The sequence below is a fragment of the Lissotriton helveticus genome, chromosome 6 (genome assembly GCF_964261635.1).
Source record: "Lissotriton helveticus chromosome 6, aLisHel1.1, whole genome shotgun sequence".
NCBI classification, from domain to species: Eukaryota; Metazoa; Chordata; class Amphibia; order Caudata; family Salamandridae; genus Lissotriton; species Lissotriton helveticus.
The window spans coordinates 345950409-345969993 of record NC_136067.1 but is presented as its reverse complement, the minus strand read 5'-3'; the positions used below and the strand labels follow the sequence as shown (position 1 = coordinate 345969993).

At 43.4% G+C, this 19585-nt stretch overlaps 1 long non-coding RNA gene across 1 annotated transcript; it reads left to right on the top strand.

Moving 5' to 3' along the window:
- The first annotated feature begins 7065 nt into the window (after window positions 1-7065).
- Window positions 7066-8206, top strand: LOC144761354 (uncharacterized). Its single transcript, XR_013595680.1, has 4 exons — window positions 7066-7110; window positions 7199-7332; window positions 7440-7540; window positions 8140-8206. It is a non-coding gene; the product is annotated as an uncharacterized LOC144761354 (long non-coding RNA).
- The last annotated feature ends 11379 nt before the right edge of the window (window positions 8207-19585 follow it).

Sequence of the window (19585 nt, the reverse complement as noted above, 5' to 3'; positions counted from 1 at the left end):
TAATATTCTCCTTGTTTGTATCTTCCTTTTTTCAGACCCCCGACGAAGGGGCTATTGCGCCCCGAAATGCATTGGGTTTTTTTCTTTCATTTTTGTTTGTTTTCTTCTGTAAACCTGTGTTTTGAAAATTGTTGCGTTAAGGCATTATTTTATGCTATTGTCATAAACATTTAATTGATTTAAAAATGATATTGATGATGAATATCGTGGAAATGTAATAAATTTGTGGTATCATGATATGTTGAAATAAATGAAATGATATAAAGGAACACTATAAATTGTGTAGTGCGTACTGGAGTCCCAGTGATTCACAGCACTGGGCCGTATACATTGTCACAATGTAGTAGTACCACAATGCAGCCAGACAGGTTCCAAAGTACGCAAATCCACAGCCATCCAGGGAATGTCACCCAGCATGCATGTAACATCAGCACGTCTGGCAGTCACATGCAACTAATGAGTATCCACTTACCGTCACAGGTGGCGCAGAAAGCAGTGACAGCGAGAGGCTGCAGATAGATGAGGAGGCCCAGGAGGAGGATTCACAACCGGAAACCCAGGCACCAGCCCCTGCCGCTGCAACAACACCAGCAGCCAGGCCCCCCACCGTTGTGGCCTCTGCATCTGCCATCCCACCCGCAGCCAAAGCCAGGCCCCCCACCGTTGTGGCCTCTGCATCTGCCATCCCACCCGCAGCCAAAGCCAGGCCCCCCACCGTTGTGGCCTCTGCATCTGCCATCCCACCCGCAGCCAAAGCCAGGCCCCCCACCGTTGTGGCCTCTGCATCTGCCATCCCACCCGCAGCCAGAGCCAGGCACCCCACTAATGTGCCTCCAGTCCCTGCCATACCAGCAACGCCTGCTGTGACACCACCTGCAGCTGGTGCTACGTCATCTGGGCCTGCGACAGCGGCAACACAGCGGCCAGCCACTGTGACAGGCCAGCAGAGCAGGCGTGGGAGTTCTCACCGTCACACCACAACTCCAATCAGCAGGAGGGGCAATGGACAGCGCCATGCCTGTTTGAGCGTAGAGAGGCGCATGCTCAGGATCCATCAGCGCCAGTCACAGCAGCAAGGAGCCATACAGCTCCAGCTGCACAAAATTGGGCGCAATGTGGCGGGAGTGGGAGACCGCATGGACCGCATGACAGCGGCCATGGGCCGCATGACTGCAGCCATGGAGGCAAACACTGCTGCGATGAGCAAGCAGCGCAGGGCAGCAAGCCGGCGCCACCACCAGCTCATGGGCCGGCTGGCCTCCTACAGCCGGTCAAATTATGTGGCTGCAAATGCCACCTCCCAGTTGTCACACCGGTCACTCACACAGCAGCACCAACTAGTTCAGTGCTGTGAGGACATCACCAGGGTCCTGGAGCACCTAACCACCGCGGTGACGGCACTACACCCTCCAGCTCTACCTGCCACTGTAGGGGGTGACGATGGCAGTGAGGGGGCTTCAAGCGTCAGCAGCCAATCTGCAACACTAGTCCCGCCACTTAGGCGCAGCACCAGGGCAACGCCTGGTACAGGTGCCCCGGAGGAGGATGAGCCTCAGAGGCGGCTGGGCATAACGCGCAGGAGGCGCACTTGACTCTGTCCGAAAAACACTGGCACAGGCTGACTATAAGCCTGCCATGTACTTGCACACTGCAGTATGAAGGAATACTGTTGGTTGTAAATAGTTGTACAGATTACCTTTTTCTTGTGAATGAAACAAATATATTTATTTTGCTGCACACATTAGCCTTGTGTGATCATTACATTCTGCATGCAATTGTGATATGTGGGGTGGGGGTAGAGGGTGGGCTAGAAATTGTTCGCTGTGATGTGGTTGCGACGTCTGTGGCCTTCAGCTGGGTTCTCCCCGCGTGCATGGTGCGCATGTGCTGGTGGCCGGTCGTCCCCTTCTGATTCACTGCCTGAGATCTCAACAGGTATCCGGCGCTTGGTTGCAATGTTATGAAGCATTGCACAGACAGCCACAATGCGGCAGCAGGCAGCAGGACTGTAATACATGGCCCCACCTGTCTTGTGCAGTATACGGAACCTGCTCTTGAGCAGGCCAAATGTCCTTTCTATACAGTTCCTTGTCCGGATGTGCGCAACATTGTAGCGCCGTTGCTGAGGTGTGGCAGGGTTGAGGTAAGGGGTCAGGAGGTAATCCCGTAGGGCGTAGCCACTGTCACCTGAATGAGAGGAGCAGATGTTGATTGCCTGTGCAGCGCAGTGACTTCATTGCAATGTGACATTGTCGACAAAGTGTACTTACCAAGTAGGTGTCCTTACCCAAACTCTCCCCTGAGCAGTCGTGTGTGGAGTCCGCTGTGCCTGAAGATAAAGGAGTCATGGGTACTCCCTGGGTACTGGGCGACAATGTCAGTGATGATGGTCTTGGCATTGCAGACCATCTGTATGTTGAGGGAGTGGTAGGACTTCCTGTTGCGGTACATATACTCCGTGGCAGCTGGTGGGCAGATGGCGACGTGGGTACAGTCTATGCAGCCGAGGACATGGGGAAAATGGGCTACATTGTAAAATTGAAGTTTTGTCAGGTCCAATTCCTGTTGGCTCGTGGGAAATGTGATGTGGCGGTGGAGCTGGGTGAGCATGGCGGCAACGAAAGTGTGGAGGCAGCGTGACATGGTGGGCTGGGATATCCCCCCAGCAGCCGCTACTATGCCCTGGAAACTGCCGGAGGCCAGGAGGTGCAGGCTGCACAATACCTGCACATGTGTAGGCACCGAATTGTTCCACCTTGTTGGGTGCTGCATGAGGGGGTCAAGTTCATGTATCAGCCAGATGATCATTTCCCCATTCAGCCTGTATTTAGCATATATCTGTTCTCTGGTTTGGCCCAGCAAGGTGACCCGCTGCCGGTAAATCCTTTCCTGCCTCATGCGTCTCCTCCGTGCTGCTCGCTGTAGCCTTCGCCGCCTCACCACCATGTACATTCCTGGCATTGTGGAACGCCTAATGCTGCTGCTGAATGTCCTTATGTGTGATTGGTCAGGCCTGGACCTGTTGGTGATTGGCCAACTGTTTTTCAAATTTTTCTTAATCATGGCTTTTATGGTTACCACCTGCTTTGAGTTGTCCTTAATTTGCGCCGCGTAAAATTGCGATTTTTGGGTTTTCCGCTATTGTATATTTTTCATGAATGCCGATTGAGAATATATTGCGTTTCGCTATTCATTTCGCAGATTCCGTGGTTGGTCGCTATTTCCGTATCGCTAATGCTCGACTACCGGGACTCTGCGACTATTATAGCGTAATCGCTATTATAATCGCTATTCTGTGTTTGCGAATTCGCTATTTTGTTCTTGAATGCCGATTCCGTATTTTGCACCCGCAATTGCATTTTCGCAGCCATTGCGGGCGCTATTTCGCTTCATGAATCAGGCTGTAAGTTCCCTACTGGTTTCCCCCACGTAACCAAGGTTGCAGGGGCAGATCAGTAGGTACACCAAATTTTGGCTCCTGCAGTTGTTGAATGTCCTAGGGGTTAGGGTTTTGCCATTAAATTCCAGACTGCTGCCTGTAATGCAGTGCTGGCATATCGAACAGGTCCCACATTTGTGGTTGCCTGAGGCTATTGGCCCTGTCAAAGTTCGTTGGGTTTCAATTGGTGGTTTGTATGTGTGAACAAGGCTATTGCGTAGGGTTTTATTTCTGCGGTAAGAAAACAGAGGTTTGTTAAGTTGGGTTTCATGGTTGAAGTTAATGATGCGCCAGTTCCTGTTGACAATGTTCTTAATTTGATTACTCAGGTGTGAGAACTGGGTTACAAAGACTATCTTGTCTGGATCATTTTTCTTGTGTATTTTATTTTGATCGAGGAGACTGTCTCGGTCGTAAAATCTTGCCCGTTTGAGAGAGTTTTTTATTAATTTATGGGGATAGCCTCTTTCCTTGAGTTTTTTTGTTGTGTTCTCGGAGTGTCTATAGAAATCTTCGAGGTTCGAGCAGTTGCGTCTCAATCTAAGGAATTCTCCAAAGGGCACATTGTCCCTTTGTGCTTTCGGGTGATTGCTCGAGTAGTGGAGAAGTGAGTTCTTGTCCGTTGACAATAGATAAAAATGAAGAGGTGTTCGAGAGGGTTGTTGAAGTAGAAATCAAAAATCTCTTCTCCAAAAAGACACATGGTAACAATAATTTTTCCAAAGCACAGAGAGACGCTCTCAACAATTTACAAAAAAGTGAGGAGTTGACAATAAAACCCGCCGATAAGGGTGGGGGAATTGTCATATTTGACACTGACAAGTATGACATTAAGATGAAAGAACTCCTAAGTGTTAGGGAACACTACCAGAAATCTAGGTCCCAAGAATTGAGCAAATTAAAATGCGAAGGAACCCAACTCTTGAGTGAGGGCAAGAATAGTGGTGCCATTAGTGAAAACGAATACAAATTTCTCCTCAATCAACACCCAGTTACCCCTGCAATGTATGGACTCCCCAAGATCCATAAGAATCCCATTGATCCACCCATGAGACCAATTATTAGTGGCATAGGGTCCATTCTGGAACCATTAAGTAGGTATGTAGACTTTTTCTTACAACCTATTGTAAAGAAACAAAAGTCCTACCTCAAAGACACCTCGCATGCTATCTCAGTTTTTGAGGGCAAAAGCTTCAATAGGGTGACCCAACTCTTGGTCACCCTAGATATAGAAGCCTTATATACGAACATCCCCCAAAATAACACCCTGGAAGTTATAGCCTCCTTATTAGAAACAGAGGACCTTCATGGAGGTGACGACATTTTCATCATGTCATGTATCCATCTTATTCTCAAGAGAAATTTCTTCCTTTTCAAAGATGACCTATACCTACAGACGAAGGGGACCAGTATGGGGGCCACATGCGCCCCAAGTCTGGCCTGCCTATATGTGGGTGAGTTCGAACTCAAACATATATTCAACGAGGTAGCCCCCTTTTTTGAGAACATCTCCTGCTGGCACCGCTACATAGATGATATCATCTTCATCTGGAGCGGTGCCAGCGAGGAGCTTGCTAGCTTTCTAGAATGGCTCAACCTCGGAGACCCCAACCTCAGATTCACAGGCCACCAAAGCAACTCCAGGGTAGAATTTCTGGATATAGCTATTAAAGAAGAGGAGGGTTTCTTGAAAGTGGAGCTTTTCACCAAGCCAACGGACAAGAACTCACTCCTCCACTACTCGAGCAATCACCCCAAAGCACAAAGGGACAATGTGCCCTTTGGAGAATTCCTTAGATTGAGACGCAACTGCTCGAACCTCGAAGATTTCTATAGACACTCCGAGAACACAACAAAAAAACTCAAGGAAAGAGGCTATCCCCATAAATTAATAAAAAACTCTCTCAAACGGGCAAGATTTTACGACCGAGACAGTCTCCTCGATCAAAATAAAATACACAAGAAAAATGATCCAGACAAGATAGTCTTTGTAACCCAGTTCTCACACCTGAGTAATCAAATTAAGAACATTGTCAACAGGAACTGGCGCATCATTAACTTCAACCATGAAACCCAACTTAACAAACCTCTGTTTTCTTACCGCAGAAATAAAACCCTACGCAATAGCCTTGTTCACACATACAAACCACCAATTGAAACCCAACGAACTTTGACAGGGCCAATAGCCTCAGGCAACCACAAATGTGGGACCTGTTCGATATGCCAGCACTGCATTACAGGCAGCAGTCTGGAATTTAATGGCAAAACCCTAACCCCTAGGACATTCAACAACTGCAGGAGCCAAAATTTGGTGTACCTACTGATCTGCCCCTGCAACCTTGGTTACGTGGGGGAAACCAGTAGGGAACTTAGACTCAGAGTCCTAGAGCATAAATCTGCCATTCGCACAAACAAAAGCAGTGCGCCCTTAACAGAACACTTCAAACAGGAGAATCACACTTGTGATGATCTACGCTGGTTCGTTCTAGAGAAGATAAGAACTACCAGACGAGGCTGAGACACTGATAAATTGAGAAAAACCAGGGAACAGTGGTATTTCTGTTTCTTGAATACCATCCTCAAAGGTTTAAACACCAGGGAGGATTGGACAAAATGTATCTAGATCGCCTGAGTTAATAAGCCCATAATTGCCACCCTGCCTCTATAACTCTACATGTTAATCACCTTATATATATATATATCTAGAGATATTCCCTCTCTAAAATAGCACCTACATGAATCTTATTCCTGGTCACCTGCTCTCAGCATCCATCGAATACCAATATGCTACGTATCAGCGTCCATCCCCAAGTAAACATGAAATATACCATAAGAACACAAGTCACCATACTATCACCTGAGCTACTTTCCTCTTACGAATTATCAAATTCTAAACTCATTTCATTCCATCTAAAAGTTTTATAAGATAGTTGATTAAGACTATGACACTCGCCCTGCAGAATTTCCATAGCTAGATTACGTACGGGCTTACGCCATCTCTAGACCCCAGCTCCCTTATATAGGTTCCAAACTAGAAACATATAACGGTATGGCCATAACTTCACAAACATACACAGATAAAGTAAGTCTCACATAGTCTGTCAACATATCCGCGGCGAATGCAGAAACATCTGCTACAACAAAACAACCAGAGAAGGAAACAGGTGGCCTTTAGGACCTCCACATACACATTCTCTTTCCGAGACATGACCCACCCCTCTGTCACATGACCCAGTTCCTTGACAGTTTGTCCTAAGCCAATGGGATAACACCATAAAGAAACTCACCAATAGGGACACATCAACTCAAGCCCTAGTATGCTAATCTAGAGGCTTAGACTAGGATCAACCCGATTGGGTAATTTTTGGACGAATCAAACACGAGATGGAGTATTAAAAGACGGCGCTCTCTGTCACCGGGCATTTCCCGCAGAACCAGAGAAGCAGGCAGTCCATCGCAAAACAACAGGTAAGCGCCAGTATTAGGATAGGATGATAGATTATAACGGGGATTGAACCAAACAGGGTACTTTTTAACCGTCAGACCCTTTTTCTCTCCCTCTCTGATTCTTAGATCCCTATAACACGAGGACATGATGTTAATGCCTCTGGTTCCATAATTTCAACATTGAATATACCCAGAGAAGCGAGCAGTTCTTAGCGGAACATTAGGTAAGCGCATGCAATTTGATGGACTAGCAATTCCCTAATAACATTGTCTCCAACTTACCCACATTTGATCTTTATACACTTTGTCTAGAGAAACGGAATCTAATCCTGCAAAGGACAAGACTTAGGCGCCTCTGGATTTTAACTATGTAAAGACGACCAGCAATACAGTTTTTTGGCATAACAACTCTGAACTTATCATATGCCTAGGCATTTTACCTACAGGTATGTCCAGCCTTTGTCTACAATACCTACAAAACTTTTTACAAAAACGAGATTAAAAATCACTACTTATATCAGTGTAAAACTTATCACATATTTGTGATTTACAGGAGTATGAAATTGGACATATGAGCCAAAGAAACAACTCAATAGAATTGGCTTTCAAAAATTAAATAATATAGAAATACTACGTGAACACACGGACTTCAAGGTAATTGCCCCTTTTTGGTTATATATAATTGAGATAATAGACCTGAGTATTTCAGACTCGTCAATCTGGTATATACCTTCATCTGTCAAAAACCGTGACAAACCTTCCTTCCCACCTTTCTAACAAACTAGATCGAGGTAGAGATTTCTTTAGCTTAGTGGCCAGGTAAAACAGACAACTGTCTAAAGAAACTACAAACAATTAAATACCAGGCCATTCCCTAGAAGAATCTGAGAATAAAGCAGATGGTCAAAAAGTGTGAATAGCCACTCTGTAAGGAATTGTGAACCAAGTAGATTTTTGCAAATGTATGCATGCATGTATTAGGATGGTAGATCTACGGATCAAAATACGGCAAGAGCATTTTTTTTAAAGTTTTCAAATTGTATGCACCCTGTTCTCTTAGCTTAAAATGTTTCAGCTCAGAATGTTCCATCGAGAGTAGCAAACCTGGTCATATAGAAGCTACTACAACAGTTTATCATCCATATGTATAGCTCTGCAACAGTAGTTAAATGTAAAGCATTTAATTGTATTATGCATGATAAATGTTTATGATTATGCACTCACCAAACCTTACTGTATGTTCACTCCTTTAGGGCAATTATATAGACCCCTACACCACGACAGAAACCAAAAGGTGTCTTGATAAAGGTGGACAATAATTTGGAAAACCACCAAAACGCGTCGACGCTACACACAGTATAATTCAGGATCTCGACATCTTCGCTGATATATTGTATCACAGTACATATAGCTTAGGTGTATACAATAGAGTCCGAATATACAATAAGTATTGCACAAATTTTATGTCTTACTGTTTTTTCTGTCTTTGTGATTCAATCTTGCTGGCCGAAATTGAAACCCATTTTTATTGTTTTAATATTGTTTTAATTTTGCTGAGTGGACTCCAATCTTTGGGACCACTCTCCTTTTAACATTTGTGTGTTTCAATAAATTGTAAGAATTCTTCATATATATTTGTATTGTGGTATTGTTTTTCCTTGACCCCTTGTTGGCCTCTTTTAATCATTCTCACTCAGGGGAATATTTCTAGTTCACTGGTTAGACAACCCTATTTCCCTTGATGTTCAGTTAAGGGGTACCTCTCATATATACCCTCAGGGATGCAGGATGCGCCCGCCAAAGAGGCAGACGCATCCTAATAGCACCAACAGGACCCACGCCCTTATGGCGGGCCGTCCATTTTCACAACGGGATGGCGAGCAGACAAAGTACGCCCGTCATCCTAATGGGGCCCATAGTGTTTATATCAGTGCTCCCGCGTAGTTGCTGGTCAGTAGCACGCCGCATTCTGTAGAGGGATGCGAAGACCCCTATGATGAAGCATGACACCAAGGGCCCTTTTGGTGTGTGAGGGGTATTTAAAGAACACAGGGTGCTTCCCACCATTGTAGGGACCATACAAAACACATCTTTGTGGATTATTTTTGTTTATTAAAATTGTGGCCAGGGAAACCGAATCCACTTCTTGCTCCACTCCCCTTTCATTCTATTTAAGTGCATCCACTTGCCAGAAACATTCCCTTTTCTTCATTTCAAACACCCCTATGGTAGGCACAAGGGCAGGGTGCATTGTATAAGGTAGGACCTGCCCTGGTGTGCGGCATGTCCTAATAGTGAACTACAGCCATTTTCGTTTTTTCACTATCACAAGGCTTTCTTTTCTCTATAGGCCAGAATGGGCAGTTAGATTATCACATTTTATAATCCTAACTGACTCAGGGAACACGGTAGAAATTCAAGTTTAGTATGCCTGAACTCAGAATGATAAAATACCTCTTTTAGTGAAGTTGATTTTAACATTCTGTGCCTGAAAATACCACTTTTAGAAAGTAGGTATTTTCTTGTCTAACTATCCAAGCCTGCCTCTTTTAGGTTGTGTATTCCTTGTGTTGAGTTTGAGTGACAGGGCTGGGGGATTCCAGGAGACAGAATGAGTCAGCTCAGTGGTGAATAGAGAGATCTGCATCTAGATGGGTGGGAGGACTTGCACCTGGGACCTGAAAGGGGCTATGCCTTTCCTCCACAATGCTGGCTCCACCTCCTGTGGTGCAGCTGATGTCTCTGCCCTGCAATGTGAAAGAAGAGAAGGAATCATGTCAACAAAGTGCTCCAGGGCGGTGCTTTTCCTCCAAAATTCTGGCTCCACCTCCTGTGGGGCGTCTGATGTTTCTGCCCTGCACTGTGAAAGGAAATAAGGAGTCTTATCAACAGAGTGCTCCAGAACTGGTTTGGACTGGGCAAAGGCACTCAGAGGACAAATGATTTTGGGGTATGAATATTGGGACCCTGATCCCAAGAAATTAGATCACTTTTAGACAACAAGAAGAAACCTTTGCTGAGGAGAGGAACCAGAAGACACTGAGGAGAGACTATCCCTAAGCTGAAGTGCTGCTTGGGAGATCGGACTGCAGTGGTTGCCTGACTGCCAAAGAGAGGAGAAAGGGACTTTGTATACTTTCATCGACTTGTAAGGTTCACCAAGGGCTTGAGAAAAGAGCTTGCCTCCTGCTGAAGTCTCAGGGACCACAGACTTCAACCCCCAGCTCCCCAGAGTTCCTTGGGAAATGCCTGCTGCTGTTTTGGGCCTTCTGAGGGACTGTTTGTCGCAAGAAGCTGGAAGCGTGACTCAAGAGGAAAAAGCGTGTCGCCGTCGCTGCTGCTGCTGTCGCATTTTGTATGTCGCTGCTGTAGCTGTCGTATTGCACTGCATCGAGAGAAGTTCCCCGCAACGTAGTGGAAGCGTGTCGCCGTCACTGCTGTTGCATAGTGGATGTCGCCGCTGTAGCTGTCACATTGCACTGCATCAAGAGAAGCGCCTCGCACCCAAGCACAAGCGTGCCACCATCGGAGTTGCTGTCGTCGCATCGGGGAACAAGGGTGTCGCCGCCGCGGTTGTCGCATTGCGCTGAAGCTTCTCGCAATGTCGGAGAAGAGTGTCGCTGCCGAAGCAGTCGTCGTCGCATCACGGAACAAGGTTGTCGCCACTGCAGCTGACGCATCGAGTCAGGACTTCTCGCATCATCTGGAAGAACTTCATGTCTTTATTTCTTTGCACCGGAACTTTGCGTATTTCCATCGCTGCAACACTTTTGTTGTGAAAGCGTTACACATCGTAAGGTACATTGGCTTAAAGTGTCGCATTTTTAGAACTAAAGAGAACTAAGCTAATTCTACCATTTTAGGTACAGTATTTTGGATTTTTGTCGTTTGTGGTCTTGTGAAAATTCTATATAAAGAATACTTATTTTTGATATAAAACCTGTGTGGTGTCCATCTGTAGTGTTGTCACTTGATTACTGTATGTGTTCACAAATGCTTTACACACTGCCTCTGAGATAAGCCTGTCTCCTCGTGCCAAGCTACCAAGGGAGTGAGCAGGGGTTATTTTAGGAGTGTAGCCCCTTACCCTGACTAGAGGCAAGGGTCTCTATTTGTCACAAGTACCTACCTCTGCCAACTACAGACCCCCAAATCTAACAACTGCCATATTGCATTTTTTGTCCCCAATGATAGCATGGAATTGACAAAAAGCTGGTGTTGTTTGTCTGTCACCTCCGCATTCGGGATCTTATTTCCTTGGTGGCTGAGCCTGGTTTTCCTCTTCTTATTCCCTTGGGTCTCTGGCTGGTCCTCCTGGCTGTTTGAAGGTTACTGGGGTTGTTCTCTCCTGCATTACTGGGTACAGTTTCCTCCATGTTTCTTCTGGTCTTATTATTTTAGGGGGTGTTTTGGGAAGTTTGTGGGGTTTGTAGTTTATTTTCCCCGCAACATGTGAAAAAGTTGTGTCACGCTGATTAGCATGCAGTTTCTGACTACTGACAGGCCAGCCGTCACTTTTTTCACGTTTGCAGCAAGATTATTATCACTGTGAATTAGGTCTTAAAGTCGACAAACCCACAGCGGTGATAAACTATTGCCATGTAGCGGTACCATGGTGATAGTTTTAATCGGTACACAGTGGTAAAAATATTGCCACTGGCAATTCTTGTCTATATCCCCCTGAATGTCTCTGATGAGTTTCCTAATCAAATAGAGGGAGGGGGCCAAAGTGAAAGTTTCTTTATACCATCACCTAGATTAGGGGTTACTTGAAATATCACAAAGCATGTGAGGGTATGTCTGTGAGTGGGTGTGAGAGTGTCTGAGTAGGTTTGGGAGTGCCTCCATGTGTGGGTGGGTCATTCAGTGAGTGAGGACATTAGTGTCTGAGTGGGTCTATGAGTGGGTATATGAGTCTCTGAGTGGGTCTGTGAGTGGGTGCATGATTGTCTAAGTGGGTCTGTGAGTGGGTCTGGGAGTGGGTGTGTGAGTATCTGTGAGTGGTTCTGTAAGTCGGTAAGTGGGTGACCAGGCTGCTTTTGAATGGGGATGTTGGGCCATGTTGTACCCCTCCCCAGTCTGATTTCTGCCATCGGGCCTCATTCCTTGTGGCCTGGCCATGTATCCTGGGGCACCTGGGTACCCAGTGTGCAGCATGGTAACAGTAGGGGGAGCATCAAGGCACCTGTGGTCCCACCTGTGGTCCCAGTCTGTTCCCCGCCTTTTGCAGGAGCCAGAATTGTTGCTGAACAGAGGGAGCTGCTGGAAAGGCAGCTCCATCCATGCATGAGCAATCATTTCATCTCATTCCCTGTCTGCATGTCTCTGGGCAGGGAAAAAGATGCCACCTCTGCTTCCAGCAGACGGGAGCACCTTCACAGCTCCCGCTCACTGTTTGTTTTTGCTTGGTGGGAGCTGTTAGCCCCTGGCAAGCAAAAGCAACAGCTATGTCCTGGGAGTGGGCACCTTGGCACATAGCAGGAGTCAGCCCTTTGGGTGGCAGTCCCCATGGCCATTCTTGGCTCCATGCGGGGGGAGCATGCATCCCCTTCCTTTCTTGTTCACACGCTGCCCTGGACAGGTGGCAGCCCCTGGGGCCCTATTTGGACCAGGTTGCGGCTGCATGGCCTCGCTCCCATTTAAAAAAATATCTGACCCTGGAGAGCTGGAGGTCCCCAGAGCCATCAGTGGTCCACTTGGCCCCCCATTGTGTTTTTCAGCCCAGTAGACGTGGTGGTACCTGGAGCTTAGAGGGTCTGAAGCTGAATCCTAAGATGGCTGCCAACACTTCCTGGATGAAGTGTTGACAGCCAATCAGAGCTCTGCAGATCGCTGCACAAGCGAATTATTATTTGTGCATCAGCCACGATTGCAAATATCTAAATAGGGGTTTCCTTAAATTTCTCATAAGTACTGAACGGATTTACTCCAAATAAGAAAAAGCCCAATCTGCAGACCAAAAGCTAGTTTTCTGCCAAATTTGTGTATTTCCGCTCAGCGGTTCGGGCTGCAGCTGTGTCCAAATAGTCTATGGGAATTACCATTGGAAACACACTTTTTTTTCACCCCAAAACTTTCCATGCATAAGACTCACTGTGACACTTTTTGGGGGGGAAATATCTTGAAGATTCGTCAAATGGAGCCTTAGATTTAAGGAAGTCAAAAACTTTTTTCCTATCGAATCATGGTCCTAACTATAACTACCTTCTGGTGAACATTAGTGGTCATTATATTATATATATATATATGTATATATATATATTCACTGAAAAAACCATAGGTTATAGACCATATATAGTTAGGGATTAGCAGTTACAAAACCTTATTTTACTCACACAAAACCATTGAAATTCCATATATAGTTAGTTGTACTAACTATATATCGCGCACCCGCAATCCACTGCTGATCATGTCACATATTACATCATTCATGACATGGTCAGTGACATCACTGATGACATCACTGATGACATCTCAAATGACATCACTGATGACATCACTGATGACATCTTAATGACATGACTGATGACATCACTGATGACATCTCATTTGACATTACTGATGACATCACTGATGACATCATTCATGTGATAATACGATGAACTTCTTCAGACTCTAAAATAACCTTAGATACACTCAGTGTAAACAGACACTCACAGACTGTCACTCATCCATGGAGTTACTCACACACCTACTCAGTCATGCAAAGAATCAATTACACCTCCATTTCCTCAACTATACAGTTATACATACCTTACTTATTCAAACATATACTAACACATATTTACTCTCTTTTACAATCCCTGATACAAGTTCACAATGATCAATACAGCCACTCACACATTCACTGGCTTTTATGCACAGTTATTTATATATGTCAACTCTCACATGTACTGTGTTTTACATATGTTCTTACTTTGACATGTAGCACTCAGATATCCATTCACTCACCAATGCACTCAGTCAACCGCCCATACACCTGTTTCCACATGCACTTTTGAATCCATATATCTAGTGAATCAACTGCTTACACATCTATGCACAGAGTCATACACCTCCCAGCCACCCACACACACACTCAGTCTCCCATACAAATACTTGGGCAACCAATCAATAACCCATATACTTACTCATATAGCTACTGATCAACACATGCAGCAGTTTACAGAACAACAGACATAATGATGCACAAATTAAGACAGTTTACTCACTAACCCATGCACTCAGTGACACACATTTAATCACTCACTCATACAGTCAGTCACGCACCTACTAAATCCTTCATCCAGACACTTATACATCCACTCATTCTTCAATATGTAAGACATTTGAGATGTCATCAGTGATGTCATTTGAGATGTCATCAGTGATGTCATCAGTCATGTCATTGAGATGTCATCAGTGATGTCATCAGTGATGTCATTTGAGATGTCATCAGTGATGTCATCAGTGATGTCACTGACCATGTCATGAATGATGTAATATGTGACATGATCAGCAGTGGATTGCGGGTGCGCGATATATAGTTAGTACAACTAACTATATATGGAATTTCAATGGTTTTGTGTGAGTAAAATAAGGTTTTGTAAATGCTAATCCCTAACTATATATGGTCTATAACCTATGGTTTTTTCAGTGAATTTTCAAGGTTTTGTAAATGCTAATTCCTAACTATATATGGTCTATAACCTATGGTTTTTTCAGTGAATTTCAATGGTTTTTTAATAGCAAATATCAAATCCTTTACAATGTATTCTTCTTTAAATCGAAAAATATTTTTTACATGTTTTTAATACAATTTTTTTAAAATTATTTTTATTGTTTCGCTCCCGGTACGCGAACCGGTTAGCTTCCCGTTAGCTCAATTCGGAGCCGCGACCCGGTCCGCGAACCGGTAAACGTTCCGTTTGCGCAACTGTCGCGTTAGAAAACAACATCGTGACGCGTCGCGTCAGCATGACGTTTCGCGTTTTCGCGTGATACGTCATATGACGTGCTACGTTAGCGTACCCGGAAGCGCAGCGGTACGCGAACCGGAAGCGATCCGCGGCGCGGCGCGGACCGCGTAACGTAAACACAGCAGGTCATGTGACTCGTTAATAACACTTTTCATTGGTTCATTTCACTTTTGGTTTCCTAATGATGTAATACTAGGTCATGTGATCTAAAATTAACACTTTTCATTGGTTTAGAACTTTTGCTTCTCCCAAATGATGAAAACCCCTCCTTCTTTCCTCACTCTGACTTTCATCTTGGTGAGAGAAAGACCCTTTATTTGCATTGTGACATGGCTTCATTAGTAGCTTCAGCTGGTTCTAACCCACCACCTCCACCAAATCCAAAGAAGAGAGGACCACCTGCTGAAGTAATTTTACAACAAGAAGAGGAAGAACAGGAAGAGGAGGAAGAGGAGGAAGAGCCAAGGTTTTTGCCAGAGGAGCCCAGGAGGTTTAATCGAAAAGAGAACTACATTTGGCAATTCTTTAAATTTCCTGAGGGGCAAAAAAAAGTAAATGCACGCTACGTGTTTTGCCGTATATGCGGTGATAGACTGTCAAGGGGGACTGAAAAAAAGTACAGTTACGGCAATTACACTATGCATCGGCATATGAGTAGGTGGCATCCTAATAATTATAGTGCTGCCCAGCTACGTGATGAGCAACAAAATCCCCCTGCGATGGCAAGAAGATCGGTTGTTCCAGAAGTGTCGGGACCAGAGGCGAGGGAGATGATCCCAAACATTCAAATGTTGTTTGGGGAAGTGAAGCAAGTGTGCGTGCACTGCAACCAATTCATTTGCTACAGGGAAAGGAGCATCATTTTGATTATGAGAGCTATTGAAAATCATGTTTGCCCGAAACGCCCCAAAAAATAAATTCTTTTTTTTTTGTTGCTCCTGTTGAGCCCTTTACAATGGATCGTTTTCGTTTCCCCCCCCCAAAAAAAACCAAAAAAATATAAAAACGTTCAGAAGATACAAAAAAAGTAAAAAACATGTTCAAATAATACTAAAAAAAATATAAAACAACAAAAAAATTTAAAAAAAAGTTCTTTTCAGAACTACCTCCCCGTTATAAAAAAATTGGTAGAATATTTGGAACTCTGCCAACCTCTATTTCTTTTAGTTCGCTCCCCGGAGCGCTACCCGGTACGCGAACCGGAAGCTAACCCAAAAAATTTTTTTTTTTAAAAAAGAACAGTAAGTATAAGGGAAGGAAACAGACAGTTATGTGAAAAGAAAGACAGCTCTAGGGAGTAAACAAGAGATACTGTTACCCACAATCCACTGCTGATGATGTCACATATTACATCATTCATGACATGGTCAGTAACATCATCAGCAGTGGATTGCGGGTAACAGTATCCTTAGTTTACTCCCTATAGCTGTCTTTCTTTTAACATAACTGTCTGTTTCCTTCCCTTATAGTTACTGTTCTTTTAAAAAAAAATTTTTTTTGATCAGTCAGAAACAGTGACATTAATAGAAACAGAGAGAGTGAACAAGAGTGAAGAACTATGGTCCTCCTCAGCCACCCTCAGAAAACCAAGGGGGTCAAGATACATCTACCGTGCCCCCTTCTACCCATTCTGAACATTATTTGCCCTCCATCTTGTATCTTGATTCGACCGAAACACAAAATGGTGGACTCCCGTAACGCTGCTGGTTTGCAAACCGGGCCGCTTCCCGGGAAGCGGTCCAAAAAAAAAGGTGGGAAAGTAATTCACAGACACTAAGAGTAATAGAGACGGAGTGAGTGAACAAGACTGAGGAACTATGAGAAGAGAGGGACTGAGAAAAAGAGTGGAAGGAGTTGAGTAAGTAGGTAATAGAGAAAGGAATGAGGAAAGTAGCAAAGGCAGGAAACTGAGGGTTAAAGAAATGAAGCAGTGGAACTAATAGTAGGTGAATGTGATAGAAATGTAACGAAAAGAGTACAAAATATTTACCTTATAATTGCCGTTAAATTACTCACTTTTTGTTTTTATACTTTCAATCTGTGAAAGAGAGAACCAACATTTGAAAAATATTAAAACATGTATTTAAAAATTACAAAAGACAAGGGAAAAGATTGAAGGACAAATAGTTTTTCAACAACTTTGACACTGACAGAAGCTTCTGCTTCTCCAGGCCCCCTACACAGTCCTAAAGATATACATTTTAAACTAACAGTATCTTGATGCAGATGAAGTGAGGCCTATCTTAAAACATGGTGCATCTTTTGCATTGCTCTTGTTTCAGAAAAGTGTCGCTTCAGGATGCCAATAACATGTCTCCTATCCAGAGGTTTGTTTGAGGTGAGGCCTACTCAGAGTTCAAGATGAGATTTACACTTGTTGAAGTGTACAGAGGAGATAATATCTGTGAAAGTCTACCAATGAAGTGAGTCATGTCCACTGCACTCTTCAACAAAGTACAAACCTCTTATGTTTCCCTGGACAGACCTAAACTTGATCTGCACAATGTGATTCGTAATGATAGGAAACACAGGTGATGTAATTGAAATACGTGCAATTTCTTTTGCTCATTTCACAATCACATCACTTGTGTTTCCTTTGCTTAGGTATCTCATTGTGCAGATGTAGTCTAGCATATGAAAGAATACGCAGAAGTGCAGCACTGTATGCAACACCTTTGACACTTACAGAAGCCTCACCTTCTCCATGCCTCCTACACAGTTCTACATATACATCATAAATGCAAACAGTACAGAATTAATTATACATGTTAAATGGTTTATTTTTGCTGTTCTCAGAATGTATCAAAATTCACTAAAAACAGTGACTTGAAGGTATTCATCATGTAACAGCGGGGAAAAAAAACACAATCAAAATGATTGTGTTTAAAAAACCCATACAACATCAGAAATGAAAATTCAGAACTCCTTAAAGTTAACTTACTTTCCATGACGTCCAAGGATGTCCTATGAACAGCTTACACTCTTTTGTGCTGTTATTACTTTCAGCCCGCCACTTTCTGAAAGAAAATCTCCATCGTTTTTAAAAACACGTTACATGCAATAAATGACTTCTTGCTCTCTACCACAAGTTTCCACAAGGCCAAATCTGGTCAGAGCCATTTATAACTCTTGGATTTCTTGTAAGCCAATCCCGTCATTTGGCATTTCCGCAACTTTGAGAATTAAAATGTTGAAGATCATTTTCACAATCCTGGAATAGTAATATCTTCCCCTTCTTGCTCAGTCATGTTCTACATTTCCTATGACACTGATACTGCTTACTATGAAGCAGACTTACACTACCTCTATGACTACTACAATTATTTAATTCTCTACATCACTTTTAATCACAAAGCAATGTAAAACAGTAGACAGCATTGCAGACTTACATTCCCTCTACTCCATGTTTTGATTGGCTGCTTCAATTAGCTTATAAAAAGAAACAGTTTTTCTGAACTCATTCAAAGTGCACATATTTCTCCATGATGTCCAGTCCTATGGTTAGAAGTTATGTCTCTGAAATACACTTATCCTCAAGGCCAAATTGTGTAGGAGCCATTAGAACTTCTTGAAATTCCACAGAGCACATCCCGAGATTATTTCCCTAAAATTTTGGTTTTAAAAACACCAGGTAAGAGTTTTTAAGGTCATACGGCAATTTTTTTTTGAAAATTAAAACAGAATCATTGCAGAATGACCAGCCATTTCTAGACTTTAAATAAGCTGTGTAATGTCCTGATGTTATTGAAGGGCCATCATGATATATAATTGCTGCAGTTACAAAAGTCCTTCCTGATATTGACAACTGCGAAGCTACAAAATTTTTAATTAAAGTTGTCAATTTTGTTCCATCAGGCCTACATCGTTGGAACATTAAAATGACATACTGGCCATATGTTCGTATAAATAATGTGGACATCATTTCAGATTTACATTGGCTACACTCCATGTTGTGATCAGCTGCTTTTACTGGCTTATTAAAGGAAACTGATTTACTGTCTGGCAAAGTTAAATATATAAATCTTTCTGAGTCTACACTAGTAGTACTTGATACCATACAGTTCTCGCAGTCATGCTGCCATTGATAAGAAAGCCCAAACAGCTGATCTACATGTACACCTTCAGCATGTAATACATCAAGCATATACATTAAAAACTCCTGACAATCTTGCTGAATATTTTGAGAGAATTGTGTTTGGCCTGAACATCTGTCTAACAGATTTTGAATTTCAGACACACTTTCTATGTTTCTTCTATCAGTGGTACATTTCTCTAACACAGAATTTAACAAACTGCAAAATCTTTGATCAGAATTGACCACAATCTCTTCTTTTACATTTTTTAGAGAAAACAAAACATTAACCACTACATTAGCATAGCAGTTGACACCAGAACTGTTTTCAAACTGAAAACCAACAACATCTTCAACAGAATCCTTTTTGTTTCTGCTTGTAATTTTAGGTTCATTGACTTTTTGTCTTTTTGCTACAACCTCCCCAGTATTGTTCTCATTTCTTCGTTTCCGGCCTACCATACGTTTCTCAAACAAAGGATACTGAGGCAAATGTGGCGCATACTCTCTTCTTAACCTATTGTATTCCTTAACACAATCTAGATCCGCACAAATGTTTGTGACATCACACTCAATCAAGTACAATCCCGATAAAGTTCTAACTCGTGACAATGCCACATATGCCATACCCTCCTTGAACACAGAACTGCCAATATTCACCAATGCACT